Source organism: Moschus berezovskii, chromosome 17 (genome assembly GCF_049115385.1).
Source record: "Moschus berezovskii isolate FMDL1 chromosome 17, NW_MosBer_1.0, whole genome shotgun sequence".
Taxonomy (NCBI): domain Eukaryota; kingdom Metazoa; phylum Chordata; class Mammalia; order Artiodactyla; family Moschidae; genus Moschus; species Moschus berezovskii.
The window spans coordinates 10,936,215-10,953,190 of NC_142476.1; the positions used below are offsets into that span (position 1 = coordinate 10,936,215).

The 16,976-nt window shown below is 46.6% G+C and overlaps 1 long non-coding RNA gene across 1 annotated transcript; it reads left to right on the top strand.

The window, feature by feature from the left end:
• The first annotated feature begins 8,939 nt into the window (after positions 1-8,939).
• On the top strand, positions 8,940-12,789 carry LOC148775062 (uncharacterized). Its single transcript, XR_016039527.1, has 2 exons — positions 8,940-9,327; positions 9,978-12,789. It is a non-coding gene; the product is annotated as an uncharacterized LOC148775062 (long non-coding RNA).
• Positions 12,790-16,976: the final 4,187 nt, after the last annotated feature.

Here is a 16,976-nt window from a genome sequence, read left to right on the forward strand (position 1 = left end):
GGAACACAACTGAGCAATTAAACAATAAAAGCGTATATAGCCAAGAAACAAACCAATTTTCACTTCCATAAAGGAAATAAAATTATGATGAAAATAATTAAAGATTATATTACATTCCTGGATATTGTGAGGTTTTGTGGCATTTAGCTACAGTTTAAATTTTTATCTCTTGTGATTTATATTTTCATTCTAAGGTAATATAAACTTTTGCACCAAATTTTCTATTAATACTTTGAAATTCTTTTCTTAAAAAAGCCCAGAAAATGTGGACTCACCCCAGTTTTTTTCAGTTTTCACTTTTTTTTTTGCTTTAGACTAAGCAAGTTTTCAAGAGCCTGTTCTTAATTCAACCTCTTAATTCCAGATATTCACCTAGTGGACCCAAAGTCATGTCATGTCTCTTGTTTCTGTGTAAGGTTTATACTCCAACCCACATTTCTCTATGGGATTCCCAGGTGGCGCTAGTGGTAAGTGTAGGAGGCATAAGAGACGCATGTTCGATCCCTGGGTTGGGAAGATCCGGGACATGGAGGAAGGCATGGAAACCCACTCCAGTATTCTTGCCTGGAGAATTCCATGAACAGAGGAGCCCGGCAGGCTATAGTCCATGGGTCACACAGAGTCGGACACGACTGGAGGGAGTCAGCATGCACGCATGACCCCGACCCCATTCTCTAGCTGCCGGGTTTATCAGGCTAGCCTCACAGCTCGAGCTACCAGAGGATTTCCATCTCTTCCTTCCTAACTCAATTATCTGCTTTTAGAAACACAATTATCAGTAATTTATTCTATTGATTATGGTGGTGGTGCTTTAGTCACCAAGTCGTGTCTGACTCTTGAGACCCCGTCCATGGGATTTTCCAGGCAAGAATACTGGAGTGGGTTGCCATTTCCTTCTCCAGGGGATCTTCCCTACCCCGGGATCAAACCCACAGACCCACGTCTCCTGCATTGCAGGCAGATTCTTTACTGCTGAGACACGAGGGAAGCCCTTTATTGATTCTATTTTACTCCACAAATCTATGTGTTTATTACAAGAGTATGTCTGTATCTGTCCCTCATGTGGCTGAACCAACAGTAACAACGAAAAAGTCTTGATTTACACCCAAATTTACATCATATTTGGCTTCCCTTGTGGCTCAGATGGTTAAGTGTCTGCCTGCAATGCGGGAGACCTGGGTTCGACCCCTGGGTCAGGAAGAGCCCCTGGAGAAGGAAATGGCAACCCACTTCAGTACTCTTGCCTGGAAAATTCCATGGACAGAGGAGCCTGGTAGGCTACAGTCCATGGGATCGCAAAGAGTCGGACATGACTGAGCAACTTCATTACATCATATTTAAATAAATAGTCTCCATTGAGTGGGATTACAGGTGCCTTGGATTTTCTATTAAAACTTTATTTTATTGTTCACACTTTATACAGTGACTGTGAAACACATCAGTTGAAAATATTATTAATTTTTTATAATTTTGAAAAGAAAGCTTAATGAAAACTAGATTAGGGTATCATATTGCCATATAGTTCAGAAATTATTTTACCCAACTGTCTGTGTGAATCAGGGAGAGGAATCACACAAAGTTTTAAAATTATTTTACATTTGACTTTAAAATGCATCACGACTGGTTACAAACGTCACCAGTTCAGACTAAATGAGGAAGATGAATCTAAGTTCAAGTCTGAACATGTTTAATGTTTTTTAAATTTCTTCCAGTAAATGCAAGAAATGGAACAAGAAACGGAGTCCACGAAGCAAGGTTCTACGTCCTACAATAAAAAAAAATTAGTTGTTTTTTGTTTCTAAATAGATAAATATTCCCCACTCCCATTTCTACTCCTCAGTCCTTGTATTTACTAGTCGTTACCATTAAGTTTAAGCATCCGTGAGACTGTTGGCACATAACCTAAAAAATATGTATTTATTTGTCTGGCTGTGTCACATCTTAGCTGCAGCATGTGGGATCTTCAGCCTTCAGGGCAGCATTTGGGATTTTTAGTCGTGCTATTCGGGACCTTCCGTTGCAGTATGCAAACTCTTAGTTGTGGCGGGTGGGATCTAGTTCCCTGTTGTCCAATCACTCAGTCGTGTCTGACTCTTTGCAACCCCATGGACTGCAGCACGCCAGGCTTCCCTGTCCTTCACCATCTCCCAGAGCTTGCTCAAACTCATGTCCATCAAGTCAGTGATGCCATCCAACCATCTCATCCTCTGTCGCCCCCTTCTCCTCCTGCCCTCAGTCTTCCCCGGCATCAAGGTCTTTTCTAATGAGTCGGCTGTTCGCATCAGGTGGCCAAAGTATTGGAGCTTCACCTTCAGCATCAGTCCTTCCGATGAACATTCAGGGTCGATTTCCTTTAGAATTCACTGGTTTGATCTCCTTGCTGTCCAAGGGACTCTCCCCCTAGGTATGCAGGAATTGTGATCAGGAAGACTTCACAAAGGGAAGTCTTTTGAGCTGAACTTCAAAAGACCAAAGCTCTTGACCAAACAGTGGGACAGAAAACAGAAAGCTGCAAATGTAGAGGCAGGGAGGTATGAAGGAGTCTGGCGGGACAAGTAATCGAAAATGTAATTCACGAGGGACGACATCTCAGAGCAGGTGAGCAGTGAGCCAGACCCTGGAGGAAGTGGCTGGACATGCAGCAGAGTGAGGTGCACAGAAGGAGGAACCAGCCAGGGTTCCTCTGCCGTGTATCAGGGCAGAGACGGTGCCATCTCGGCCAGGCTAAGGCTGTCCCCAGGGTCACCAGGCTGAGCTGGCTGGCCTCAGGGAAGCAGCCCTGAAAGAAAAGGAGCAGGTACATCCTCGGGGTCGGGGGCTGGTGGCTCAGAGGAAAAGTTGGTGAAGGGAGAAGAAAAAGCACAGAGGCTTTGGGCTAGAGTGGCCTCAGGAAGTCAGAGCAGGAGAAAAACAATTCAGAGACTTAAAGAGCAGGCACCAGCTGGCGAGTTCGTCTCCTTTTCACATCAGGAAGTTGGAGTCTCTGCCAGTCTCTGTCTTATGCCCTTGAAACTTTGATCCCATCCATGCCCTCCAGTCATTTCATCCCTACTTGTCACTTAGAAGAGCTTAGACAATCTGAATAGACCTCCCCCAACTTTAATAAGCTTTTTAAAATGGACTTCCCTGGTGGCTCAGTGGTAAAGAACCCGCCTGCCAATGCAGGAGATGCATGTTCAATCGCTGGGTGGGGAAGATGCCCTGCAGACGGAAATGGCAACCCACTCCAGCCTTCTTGACTGGGAAATGCCATGGACAGAGGAGCCTGGCGGGCTACAGTACATGGGGTTGCAAAAGAGTCAGAAATGACTGAGCAACTAAACAACAACAAACTTTCATAAAATAGGAGTAGAATGAAAATCACAGAACACTGTGCTTCAGGTTTCAATTTCCAGAAGATTGAAACCAAGGAAAGCCAAGAAAAGGCAAGTGGATTTTCCTGGAAGAAATTAGAAATTGGAGATGAAACTTTCCCAGTGGCCAGGTAAGATTAGAAATAATCTTACATAATCCCCAGAAGCGATTATGAAATAAAATAGAGGCCGGTGGACAACTGTCCAAGGGAATGTATCCATGGAAGGTCAGCATGAAAAGTTACTCTGAAGCACAACCTTGAACCTAAAATTTTTATGACTTCCATGCATTATCTCACATTAGTAAGAGGGTCTAGCCCAGTTACTATGCCAAAGCCTTTGACTGTGTGGATCACAATAAACTGTGGAACATTCTGAAAGAGATGGGAATACCAGACCACCTGACCTGCCTCTTGAGAAACCTGTATGCAGGTCAGGAAGCAGCAGTCAGAACTGGATATGGAACAACAGACTGGTTCCAAATAGGAAAAGGAGTGCGTCAAGGCTGTATATTGTCACCTTGCTTATTTAACTTATATGCAGAGTACATCATGAAGAACGCTGGGCTGGAAGAAGCACAAGCTGGAATCAAGATTGCTGGGAGAAATATCAATAGTCTCAGATATGCAGATGAACTACCCTTATGGCAGAAAGTGAAGAGGAGCTCAAAAGCCTCTTGATGAAAGTGAAAGAGGAGAGTGAAAAGGTTGGCTTGAAGCTCAACATTCAGAAAACAAAGATCATGGCATCTGGTCCCATCACTTCATGGGAAATAGATGGAAAAACAGTGGAAGCAGTGTCAGACTTTATTTTTTTGGGCTCCAAAATCACTGGAGATGCTGATTGCAGCCATGAAATTAAAAGACGCTTACTTCTTGGAAGGAAAGTTATGACCAACCTTGATAGTATATTGAAAAGCAGAGATATTACTTTGCCAACAAAGGTCCGTCTAGTCAAGGCTATGGTTTTTCCCGTGGTCATGTATGGATGTGAGAGTTGGACTGTGAAGAAAGCTGATCGCCAAAGAATTGATGCTTTTGAACTGTGGTGTTGGAGAAGACTCTTGAGAGTCCCTTGTACCTCAAGGAGATCCAACCAGTCCATTCTAAGGGAGATCGATCCTGGGTGTTCATTGGAAGGACTGATGCTAAAGCTGAAACTGCAATACTTTGGCCACCTCATGCGACGAGTTGACTCACTGGAAAAGACTCTGATGCTGGGAAAGGTTGGGGGCGGGAGGAGAAGGGGACGACCGAGAATGAGACGGCTGGATGGCATCACCGACTCTGTGGACATGAGCTAGAGTGAACTCCGGGAGTTGGTGATGGACAGGGAGGCCTGGCATGCTGTGATTCATGGGGTCGCGGAGAGTCGGACACGACTGAGCAACTGAACTGAACTGAACTCAACTAGCCCAGTGAATGATAAATGTATCCAAGGATACACTGCAACTCGCAACACTATCTTTTCAGATCCAGTGAGATTTCTAGTAACAGTGTGTCTAGCCATCTCCTGAGTCTCTGTCTGTGGTTTTTCTCCCTCCCTCTTTTTCCTTCCCCCTTGTGTGCTCCTCCAGTTTCTTTTTTCCTGTGTCTGCTTTTCCACAGCACCCACCCAGGAGGAGGCAAGTTCTCCACACCATGCCCTCACCCATCCTTCCACTGCAGCCAGACCCACGTGACCCTGGACCACAGGGCAGGGGTTCCCTGCGTCCTTCCCTCTGGCGTTAATGCCAGCATTCTTGTAGAGTGGAGCTGGGTCACTGTGCTTCATTATTGCCTCCAAAGCAAAGGTATTCCACACCATCCACGCTCCTCTGTGGCCAGAGAATCATGGACTGATCTTCGGCCTGGAAACGCCCCCCCTCCATGCTGTCTCCCCCACTCCCCTCTCCCCGTCAGTGCCTACCTTGACCTTCCAAGGGTCAACATAAGACAGACCTGACAAATCCTGGGATTCCAGCCTTTAGGAAATGCTCGAGGCTCTGCAAGCCTGAGCTTTTCAGGTGGAAAGCAAAACTTCTTCAATACTTAGATATGCTTTCCGCCCAGTCATATGTTACGCTGTTTCTGAGGGTAACAGGATTCTCCAGGAAACAGAATTTGTCCCAGAATTCAGACACAACTGAAGCAACTTAGACGCCGACGAACAGGAGAAATGTTTGGCGTTGAGTGGAGTGTAGCTGATTCTTCTGAAATCACATGCCAGACACCCATCCTATTTAGAAATTAAAATACACAGGCACACACACACCCTACTGACCTATTTTGTGTGTGTGTACTCAGTCATCTCTGACTCTTTGCGACCCCATGGACTGTAGCCCGCCAGGCCCCTCTGTCCATGGGGTTTGCCAGGCCAGAATACTGGAGTGGGTTGCCATTTCCTCCTCCAGGGGATCTTCCTGACCCACTTAACCTGTTTACTTCCAGGCAATATGTTAAATGCTTTACATATAGTTCCTCATTTAATTCTTACCCCCCAAACCCCACCAGGTAGACATTTAGTGCCTCACAAACATTCTGCTGCACGACAAGGTTAAGTAAACGGCAAACAGGCACAGCCCAGGAATGTGGAGCTGGGATGTGAATGCAGCCTCTTCCTGCATCAGGAGCCCCTGAGGGAACACTTTTCACGCAGCGGTAAGCAGTTTTCCTGCTCGCCTCCGAGGCTGCTGAGTTAACAACACATAGAGGTTTAAACATCTTTTTCAATAAGTCATCTTGAAAAGTGCCCCCAATCATCTTTGTTTTTTCTCGGGACTCCCCAGTTTGTCTATGTCATCCTCGTAATGATGCGCCCTGGACAAAACATAGCGGCCTGGTCCATTTTCATTTCTCAGCCTGTGCAGGATATAAAAAATAAACAGCATATGGTGAAAAGTTAATGAGATTAAAAAAAAAATAAGTTCACTTAAAATAATCCATGGGCTTTTCTACACGTGTTCTTGGTCTGGTTTCAAAAACCACAGGAGTTTTACTATGCTTTAGAAAAGGATGAATATTTGCATTGTTTCTTTTGGGGTCAGTGGGAAACCAGTCTCCTAGAATCGGCACTAATCATCATGTTGCTTGTGAATAAGTGCTAAACTAGTACAAACCAAGACTACTGTGATGTGCCGCAGCGTTAAACACGCTCAAGGCAGCACTCCACACTGTCTCCAGTCACAAGTCTCACGCTCACACGATGCTCCTTTAGTCAACAAGAAGTCTTACCAATGAAGTCTTACCTTCCATCTGGCTTTACTACCAGTGTTCTTTCATAGTGGAGAAGATGGGAAATCAGACAAATTTTAACGAAAACTTCCCACACCTTGAAGCAAATAAAAAAAAGGAAGTTAGGAATCCTGTCTTTATTTTAAAAGAATAACCATATGAAAATTTATGGTTGCTTGAGCTACCTCAGTTCTCAACACTGAAAGAAACAAGTAATTTGAGAATGCATGTAAATAATTTTATGTGCACATTTGTGTTCAGCCACAAGGTTCTCTCAACAATTAAGTGTAGAGCCCACTGTGGGTCCAGGATTGTTCTGTGGAGGATAGAAGAGATTGAAGACAGGGACTTAATGGAATTGGTGATCCCACTAGAGAGATGTAAGGCCCTTAATAAAATAAAGAATAGCATTAAACACTTCCCTTGTGCCAGGCACTGTGCTCAGAACTTTGCAGGAATTATTTCATCTAATCCTCAGAAGCCCAGAGAAGTAGGTACTATTATTTTCCACATGAGGAAATCAAGGCTTGAGAGGTTAACTAAACTCTCAAAGTGTTGTTTGAGAATTATATAAGACACCATAACACACTGTATCAGCCAAGTGTAGATTTTGTTTTCTACTAAAAAGAAAAAAATCCAAATAAAGCAAAAAAAAAATAGTAGCTTAAACAGAAGTTTACTTCTCTCTCTCATAAACCAAGTTTGGAGGTAGAAAGTAACCAAGCCAGCACCACAGCTGTCCTTAAACACACAGGCATACCCATCTCCAAGGGATCTGGGAAATGTGTAGATGGTTTTGTTTTTTATAGGTGGTCACGTGCCCAGTTAAAAATTGGGGTTTCTCTGACCAAAGGTGAGAACAGATGTTAGATTAGGCAACTTGCATGTCTGTCACATGTATGCAAAGTTCTGGGCACTGGATAAACACAATAAATGCTAAGTAATAATTATTATGAAACTCAAAGCAGCCCAGAAGTGGCTTGGTTTATTAAGTAAATCTATTTCTGCCTGAAGTTTTCCCTTTTCTAGACTCACGCCCTATCCTTAAATAGGGATGAGGGAGAAGAAGGGAGTGTGTGCTGGGTGCTCCAAAGGCTGCCTTCTGGGAGGACCAGCTCCCTGGGCTGGCCTCTCCTTTTTCATCTCCAGACATGCGAGGTGGTTTACCCCAAGGTTTGCACCTGTGGAAAGGTAGCAGAAAGCCAGGTCATGACACAAAACAAGGATGCTGCCCAGGCCTGGGTATTTTCCAGCCTGGGCTCCTCCTTTCTTCCCGTGCCCCCTTTCAGGGACTGCAAATGAGAGCTCTGGCCTCTCGCAAATGCAGAAGGAGCAGGGCCGTCATACTGCATAACTCCAGGGGATAAGCAGCTTCACTGGACACAGGTGTCCTTAGATCAGTGATGATAAGCACAACAGTCCTCAGTGCTGTGCGAACAGGAGGCTCTGGGAAGGGGGCAAACTGTAACTTATGGGTTGAGTGTCAACACATTTGGTTTATTTGTTTCAAAGAGTTTCCCATGGATCATCTCAACTTTACAAATTCCTAGGTAAAAGAGGGGCTCTGACATCATAAAACATCTACAGTGTATGGATCTGATGAGTTTTTCACAGCTTCTTAAAACTTCTAAGCTGTTTTTAGGCCTAAGAGTCTATTATGGACAGAGTTGGCTTATCAGAGCGGTTGGAGGGGTAGGATAGATGGATAGGATGAAGTGGACAGGATAGTAGGGATAAAAGCTGGAGTTTCCAGCTGCTTCATCATTGGTTTGGACGAGGAAGGGGTGGGGTGGGGAGGAGATGGTAAAAGAACGGAGAGGTGGGAACTTGATTTTTCCATTTCCTTACCCCTATATCTAATTGATTACCAAAGTCTATCAATATGTTATCTCCTTGCCCTCTCTGCCATGGAGGGCCACTGCAAGCACGCAGGAGACTGTGCAAATTAGACCCTCCCCCCCATCCTCAAGCAGGACTCAATGGGTGGCAAGTAAGGCTCTGGTTGAACTGAAGACCCCACTCACATCCTTGGTTGGAAGCCCTTGGTCGGTGAAAAATCCACACATTCTTAAGTTGTGGACTCTTCAGAATCACTTCACTTACCTCCATCCCCAAGGTCCCTCCTCCCTCCTTCCACCTCCACCGTCTCTTGTCTCTCACATGGAGGATGCTCCCTCAAGACAGAGAACTGGGAGAGGAGGCACAGAGGCTCTCAAATTTAGGCTTCGGCGTGGTCGCCAGTTACGGTTATCCCTTTAGTCCTAGAGATACAGTGACTAGAGGGAAAGAAAAGGTGCTGACCCTGCAGTTTGTTTTTAGACTTGCGATCCATCAACAGACCACACAGCCTGTGGGGCTCTGTGAATGAATGAAAACTATGTGAATTTCAGAGTTAATTCTGTGAAAAGCACACTTGGATCGGCTCCTATTTTCCAGGCTGAGTATGGTTTTTAAAGTGTGACCATTAAAACAGACTCACGTTAGGATGCTATTTTATCAGTCCTGAGTGTCCTTACGCCCGGGGAGTCTCCGCACTTGAAGGAGGCGGGCCTGGACGCCCAGGGCCCGCCCCCGGCCCACGCCCACTCGCCCCGGCCCCGCCTGTCTTCCCAGCAGCCCCGGGGCCGCGCGACCAGCCCCTGGGCCTCGGTCCCGTCGCGCGGCGCTCGCGGGACAAGCGCGGGTATGGCTGGGCTGCGGGCCAGCGCGGGGGCGGCCCCGCGCCTCCTGCCGTCCGGGACGCCCTTTCCTTTCCTGCCCAGGTTATTTCTTCTCGCTGTTCGGGTTTCAGCCACGTTTCCCCCGGGAAGCCTTCCCTGGGGCCCTGGCCTGCGTCAGCGCCTTCGTTCACTTCCCTCATAGAGCCCTGCGCCTTTTCCTTCCCAGCGCGTTGTCTCTGCGGAACTAGACACTTTTGCGTGGGGTCACTTGATTAGTGGCGAGCTGGTGGACAGTCCTGGAAGTTCCTTTAAAAAAAAAAAATCTCAGTGTGGTGGCCGCAGAGTGGAGCACAGGGCCGGTGCGGAGTAGGCAGGCCTCGGCAATTATCTGCCGAATGAATGGGGTTGAATCAAGAAGCCGCCTGCCCAGCTGCTCCTGTGGGTTATCCTTTGGGAGGGAAACCTTTACCCCACATGGTCCCTGAGAAAAGCAGGTCACCAGCACCGCAGACAGAAGGACAGCCTTGGAGGAGACGTCTGAGGGTCAGACAGACGCCAGGGAGGCCGCTGAATTTTGAATCCTATAGTAACATGCTACAATGTGGAAATATCCTTTAAGTTAGGGAGAGAAAAAAATATTTATGCCTAACCACTTGGGCATGTCTAGAGGAATGCACTGATAAACAAATTGCCCAGTGAAATTATGTCATTTGGTGTAAGAACAGCATATAACCAAATCCTTTGGCCCTTAGGAGAACAGATGACTGTCAGTAATTTATCCTTCAGAGTGCCAACTGATTCTCTTAATGGATTAGGGACAAAATGAAGGTAAGGAGGGTGAAATAAATATCACAAATGCCTTATGTTAATGCACATGAGTTATTTATTATTTGGAGTTTATTGTGCTTGATAAGTAGTTTTATTGTAGAAATTTATAGGTACTAAGAAGCAATTAATCACCAATGACAAAGATTCAGGCCTTCAGATAAGTTGCTAAAATCTTTCCAGAAAATTGAGATTAACTCTCTAAATGATTTCCTTTGTATTCTTGATTAATACAAAATGACCTCAAATATGTTTACTTTTTGAGTATTTACTTACAGGGAACTAGAGTGATGTTATCAATAAAGTGCTTTTATTTCAGCAGTAGGTTATCAGCAACAGAAGCCATACAGATGAATATATGACATGATGTAATCACTGGAGAGAATATTAAAATACACTAGCAGGTGCTCGGAGAAGGCAATGGCAAGCCACTCCAGTACTCTTGCCTAGAAAATCCCATGGATGGAGGAGCCTGGTAGGCTGCAGTCCGTGGGGTCGCTAAGGGTCGGACACGACAGAGCGACTTCACTTTCACTTTTCACTTTCACACATTGGAGAAGGAAATGGCAACCCACTCCAGTGTTCTTGCCTGGAGAATCCCAGGGACGGGGGAGCCTGGTGGGCTTTCATCTATGGGGTCACACAGAGTCGGACACGACTGAAGTGACTTAGCAGCAGCAGCAGCAGCAGGTGCTCAATAAGTGATTCTGACGATGGCAAAACGAGGACAGCCCTGGGAATAAACTGAAGAAATGCCATTGAACACACATTTGTCTAAAAGTTATAGAACATTTCTAAACTAGGCTGGAATAAAAAAATTATTACACATTCAAAATGTGGACAGTCTAGTATAAGATCCATAGTACAGCGTTCCAAAATGTATTAAAGAAATGAATGTAATTTATTTCATTGCTGTTACTATGTTTCCAGGGACTTTGGAGAGGAATTGGAGTAGTCACTGGTGAACCTTGGAGAGGGAAAGGGCAAACCACTCCTGTATTCGTGCCTGGAGAATTCCATGGACAGAGGAGCCTGACTGGTCACAGAGAGTTGGAAACGACTGAGTGACTAACACACACACACTCACACTCACTCACTCTCTGGTGAACCTGATTTAGGGTTCTGGAAGTCTAGCTTCAGCATTGGTGGGTTCTGGCATCAGTTCAAACTAGACGGAGGATTAGGGCGCGGTGCCCAGCTGATGGCTGCCAACAAGGCAGAGCTGCGGGGAATGCAGTTAGGTGGGAAAGTCTGAACTCGCTTCTTTTCTGGCCAGATCCTCCATGACGTTTCACAACAGCCCTAAGTATGTCTAATGCGTGTGTGTGTGTGTGTGTGTGTATGCTCAGTCGTGTTCGACTCTTTGCGATCCTTGGGACTGTAGCTAGCTAGGTTCCTCTGTGCACGGAATTCTCCAGGTAAGAATACTGGAGTGGGTTGCCATTTCCTTCTCCAGGGGATCTTCCTGACCCAGGGATTGAACCCATGTCTCCTGCACTGGCAGGTGAATTCTTTACCACTGCACCACCTAGGAGATGGTTAGATAGCATCACGGACTCAATGAACATGAATTTGACCAAACTCTGTGAGAAAGCGGACAGAGGAGCCTGGCAGAGAGGCACACGACTTAGCGACTGAACAACAAGCATGTTTTAGGTTAACAGTTTATCTCCCCTGTTGAGGACTCAGGGAAGCTAGTAGTTTTCTTTTTATTCTCAGGGAATGTCACAAGCTAGATTCTAGACAAGTTTGTTGAAAAAAAAAATGTGTAGTTTATCCCTCTCCCCATCCAGTTTATTATCCCCACTATAATATTCTTCATAAATATAGTGGTGCTCTTGTTAGTCAAGAGTCCCCACATTTATTTACATTATTTTTTGCCTAGATTTTTGTTTTCAGATCCTAGTTGTTTTGCATCCTAAACTTATGGGCCACTATTACATTTGCATAGTTGTTTCAAGTCAAATGCTGTATCCCGTATCATGCATTTACTCATTCACAGCTAACATCTAAATCTGAAACGTGTAAAGGACAATTGTTTAGTGCTTTTTTTAAAGTCCCTGACCAAGATAAGTAGGGAAATCCCATTAGCTCCATTCATAGCATTTCTCCTAAATCTAAAACGAAAGCAAGTATCCAAAGCCTTATTCTTGAATAGTTCTCATTTGTAAAACTTTTGACAGGGCTTTAGTCTAAATTGGTTCCAAATTATGTAAAGAACACTGAGAAACAGGATGGGTAGTGAATCGTGATAGTTTCAGTTATTTAATAAATAACCAGAACAGTAAAGGGGACTAATCTTAAAGCAAACAGTGTGATGGGCTGTGATCAGGCAGAGAGAACAGAACTGTGGCATCCTTAAACTACCATCTGGCTCAGTCCTCTCTAAGTGGGCAGGTTTGAAGAGCCTTTTATTCAGTGCCCTCAAACTTATTCAGAGGGAATCGTATTGGAATATCAGTTTTTCACAACGTTAAGAAAACCCACCAAACCCAACCCCATTTTTGTAACCAAAAAGTAATGTTTAACAAAGTGCTGGGTAATCCTCTGGCTAATCGTGAGGGTGTGGGGCATTCGGTGGGTGGCAGGTCGGCTGCAGGCAGGGTAAGCCCACTCTGCAGCTTTGGAGCCTTCACCTCCTCGACTCCTTCATGGCCAGAGTAACTTATTACCGTTGTCATTGTGGTTTGAAATTTAGGCAAGAGGTGTAAAAATAAAGAGTTCATTAGGAAAAACGAATGTGGTCATTTCTAGTACTTTATTTTCCGTTTGAAAACTACTGTAGAATCTCCATACAGGATAATCGGGGCAACTGACACAACAGAAACTATAATCTGCGGCTCGAATCGTGCTTTTGGGAAATGTGAAACTATCCCATGACTTTGCTTTTGAGAAATGTGAACCTATTTCATGACTTTCTAACAGACCTGACAACTACGATTTTGTTTAAGTCCTGGATTTTTAAATCAAACTGTTAAGAGGCTTTTTTTTGTTTTCTCAAGAAGGTGTGTTTGAGAGCCCACTACTACCTTCAGCAAGACGCTTTTGAAAAGGTATTTTAGCATTCTCTGTGGTTTAAGAGACAAAACCAAGTCCTGCTGGCTTTGTGTTGTGCTTCTCTTACAGACTGCAGTGCCTTCTATCTGCTTTAGGGTGTGGCATCTGCCATTGGGGAGAAGCTGGCATGTGTCGCCTTTTATAGCAGACTGACTTCATTGTGCTGGGGGCCTCGATTTCATAGCCTCTTGGTTCCAATCTTCTAGTTGACTTGCTGAAGCAAAAGGAATTAAAAGAGATTTCGAACTATATACCTAGTTTTTTTTTCCAAGTTTCATGATTTTTCTATATAGAAAAAAAGTGTTAAGAAAAGGGCCAGAGGTGAACTTGGTGACTCATTTTCCCTTTTTAGGATTAGTTGTGAAAATAAGCCACAAAATACGGCTGCACTTGTAAGAACTGATGTTGATATATTTTATCAGTTTGAAAAAATGTATTTTTATGACTGTATGTGTACATATAGTTGGACTATAAATGTCTAAAAGCATAAATATGTAATTTGAGTTTAGAATATATGTATAAACACATATGCAAAACAGACTGATATTTGTATTTGCATATGAAAACTTAAAAATTCAACTTATGTGGTATCATCATGTAATTAGTATGTATTTGACTATACAAAGGGAGAAAATCCAGAAGAAAATGTCAAAGAGGCACACTAACAAAGATGTAATATTCGCTTGGCAAAAACTGATGAATGATCTGGCATCACTTCACCTTACATTTCTCTTATTCACTTACACGTGATGATATAACTCTTGTTTTCCAGTTGTTTGCATAGATTTGCAATTTGTTGTTTCTCCATTCTATAATGACTCTTGGGTATGCACCTGATTCCCCTCCTCCACCAACAGTCACCAGTGTTTCACATCTATCCTTTTCTATTTAGTCAAGTAACATATTTACACTTGGTCAAGCAAACAAAAATAACCACTGCAGTTGAAATAAACGAAAATAGCCTTTACGGAAAGCTGAAGAATTAGATGATTTTAGAAAGCTACATTTTACCAAAATCATATATATCATTTTAGCTAGCAGGACTTCTTGAAAGCTCTGGTTTCAGATGCTTTCTCTCTGTGAAAACTGAGTCCACACTAGTACAACTGAGCTATTGTTTAGGTTAAGAAGTCCTGCTCTGGAAGATATTCAAGATGTAACTAGGTGACAGAGTCACAATAATAAAAACATTTGAAACATCAAAAAGTGATAACAGTGGATAGTATTTGAAGAAAAAGTGTGAAACGTTTTTGCTGTAGGATTCAGATTTGATGGATTTACATCATCACTGATCTTATGTTTATGAAATATAACATGTATTTCTTTTAGTTTTATTTCACATTACTTAGAAATGAACTCATATCAAGAGGGTTAACTATGCACATAACCTCTAAAATAGGATGAAAGGCGTCATACAGATTTATGAAGACATGAGATAAACCTTAGCTCTTGCTATTGTGGCACCGATAGTTAAATTTCCACGTACAAGTTGTTGGGAGCATAACACACCACTCTACATATTTGAAGGCTTTCCCTTCAGAGAGAAGACAGGCAAGTGCATTGTGAGAAAAATGCTCCTCTGGGAATACTTTTGTGTTTTCATTAATAAAGCCTACGTGGGCTTCCCTGGTGGGTCAGATGGTAAAGAATCCGCCTGCAACGCAGTAAGACCCCAGTTCGATCCCCGAGTCGGGAAATACCCTTGGCGAAGGGAATGGCTGCCTACTCCAGTGTCCTTGCCTGGAGAATCCCATGGAGAGAGGAACCTAGTGGGCTATAGTCCATGGGGTCGCAGAGTCTCTGACAGAACTGAGGGACTAAGCATGCAGGCACACACACACTGCCTTAAAAAAAGTTATATTGGCATTTCTTTGGGGCAGGTGCAGTCAGTAATAAGCATGTATTGAATACCTGCTGTGTACAGGGCACAGAGCTCCTGGAATGCGGCTAACCTTCAGTTAAAACTCTTTCCTAATTTTGCAGTTTGAAGAAGTTGTGGGAATCACACTGATGGCCCTAAATCAAGGGAGAGAGGCTAACATGCTGAAAAATTACATAACTCTTGGGAGGGGCAGTGCTTTTGCACAGATTGCCCAAGTATTTTTTTTCTCCGTCGGCTCCTGTTAACCTTTGAGGCCGACAGACAACTTTGTTCCCCGGCCCTTTTCTCCCTTTTGTCTGCTCGTCAGACTCGTTTTCCACCTTTGTATCGTGCCTTTTAGACCTGAAAACAAACACGCGAACGCCCGGTTGGCAAGGCGACGGAGGAACGAGGGGAAAGTGCAGTCTCCGGTCGCCCCACGCCCGCCGCGCTCCGAACGCCAGCGGCGCGGCCGGACCGGAGCTCTGCTGCCCGGGGCCGCTGGTGCCCGCGAGGCTGCACCCGCGCCGGGCGGACGGGCCGGCCCAGGGCTGAGTTCAGTCCACGTTTTGCGAGTGCGCCCGAGCAATCAGAGAGAAGTGGATAATAGTTGCTCCGGCTCGCCCGGCTCCCTCTCGAGCCATGCTGGGCCCGAGCGGCTCAAGTCAGTCGTGTATTTTTACCCATATCCAGGGTAGAGAGGAAAAAGAGAAAAAGTTTCATTTAAACCTGCACTAAAAACTTTCACCCTGAAATCACACAGCGGGAACAGGCCCAGACAGTAAGGCGTAGACTCCAGGTTCCGCTACGGCGGGCCCGTGGACGGAGGGGAGTGGGGAGGGGGCTCGCTCGATTCGCGTCGTGGCGAGTGGATGCGCACAGGAGGGGCCGCGGACTAAAAAGTGGGTTTTATTGTCTCCCCCCGCGCCCCCCGCCCGGCCTCGCCACGCCGCGGCGATCATGGCCGCGCGGGCAGCAGCAGCAGCGGCGAGCGGCGAGCGGCGGGCGCCCCCCTGGCCGCGGCCGGCGCCCGGGGCCCGGGACCTGGAGGCGGGGGCGCGCGGCGCGGCGGCACCGGGACCCAGGCTGGGGGACGGCGACGGCAGCGGCCTGAATAATGTGCACCACCACCCCCTGCATCCCCGTCACGAACTGAACATGGCCCATAACGCGAGCGCCGCGGCCGCCGCCAGCACTCACAGCGCCAAGAGCGGCGGCTCCGGGGCGGAGGGTGGAAGCGCCGCCGCGCCGTCCTCCTCTTCCTCCTCGTGGGGCCCGGGCTCGGCCATGGAGACGGGGCTGCTCCCCAACCACAAACTGAAAACCGTTGGCGGAGCCCCCGCCGCAGCGCCCCACCAGCAGCAGCAGCACCACCACCACCTCCACCACCACGCACTACAGCAGCGGCTAAACCAGTTCCAGCAGCAGCAGCACCAACATCCCATTTCCAACAACAGCAGCCTCGGCGGCGCGGGCGGCGGCACGCCTCAGCCCGGTGCCGACATGGAGCGCAACATGGAGGCGCCAAGGACGGTGCCGCCGCGGGCAGCCAGGCCGAGCCCCCGGGCCAGCCGCTGCTGAGCAAGCCGGGCGACGAGGACGACGCGCCGCCCAAGATGGGGGAGCCGGCGGGCGGCCGGTTCGAGCAGCCGGGCCTGGGCGCCCTGGGCGCGCAGCAGCAGCCGCCGCCGCCGCCGCCGCCGGTTGCCGTGCCCGGGCGCGGCGGAGGCGGCGGCCGTCTCGGAGTTTAATAAATACTATGGCAGCGCTGCCCCAGCTAGCGGCGGCCCCGGCGGCTGCGCTGGGCCTTGCTTTGATCAACATGGCGGACAACAAAGCCCCGGGATGGGGCTGATGCACTCCGCCTCAGCTGCCGCCGGAGCCCCCAACAGCATAGACCCCCCTGCAGAACTCCCACGAAGGGTACCCCAACAGCCAGTACAACCATTATCCGGGCTACAGCCGGCCCAGCGCGGGAGGCGGCTGAGGCGGTGGAGGAGGGGGCGGA